We start from the raw sequence: 587 nt of genomic DNA on the forward strand, positions 1-587 counted from the left end.
CCCCCCCCCAATTTTAAACTCTGCTGGCAATTTTAAAACCCCTTCAAGAATTCAGTCATCTGTATACCATAACTGCCTAATAAATGTTTGTTGAATTGAACCTTCCTTTACTAGACTGGGAGTCCTTTGATGGCTGTGACTGTTTCAGACTTCTCTCCTTCAGTGCTTTGCAGTTAGTAAGCTCTTGGTAAATATTTTTTAAATTAATAAATGAGTCACTTGGAACAAAGGAAAGAGGAGGCTGGGAAGCAGAGGGTGCCATTTTGAAATCTGTGGCCAGAAGGATAAGATTTATGGTCCTAGAGCCTTCAGGGCATGTATAGAAGGAAAGCCCTAACAGAAGGCAGGGGGATGGATTTGATGACTCCCTTCAGATATTGAGTCTGCAGGGTCCCTGAGCTCTTCTATTTTAATTTTTTTCCATACAGAGAAAACTCAATTTTAGGAGCAAAGTTAGTTGGCAAGGAACAGAAGGCAGGCCAGGCCTCATAGCCCAGCCCAGCCTCAGGTTAAGTCAGGGTAGGGGAGGCAGCTGCAGTGTTCCCAGAGCCTGGGCTGAAGGTAAGGGGAAGATGGGCCTGGACCCT

At 45.3% G+C, this 587-nt stretch overlaps 1 protein-coding gene across 1 annotated transcript in view; it reads left to right on the forward strand.

The window, feature by feature from the left end:
- LOC114028923 (chymotrypsinogen B-like) overlaps positions 1-587 on the forward strand; it is a 16,814-nt gene that overhangs the window by 8,274 nt on the left and 7,953 nt on the right. The gene's annotated exons all lie outside the window — the stretch shown is intronic.

Source organism: Vombatus ursinus, unplaced genomic scaffold (assembly GCF_900497805.2).
Source record: "Vombatus ursinus unplaced genomic scaffold, bare-nosed wombat genome assembly UNPS02014900.1, whole genome shotgun sequence".
NCBI classification, from domain to species: Eukaryota; Metazoa; Chordata; class Mammalia; order Diprotodontia; family Vombatidae; genus Vombatus; species Vombatus ursinus.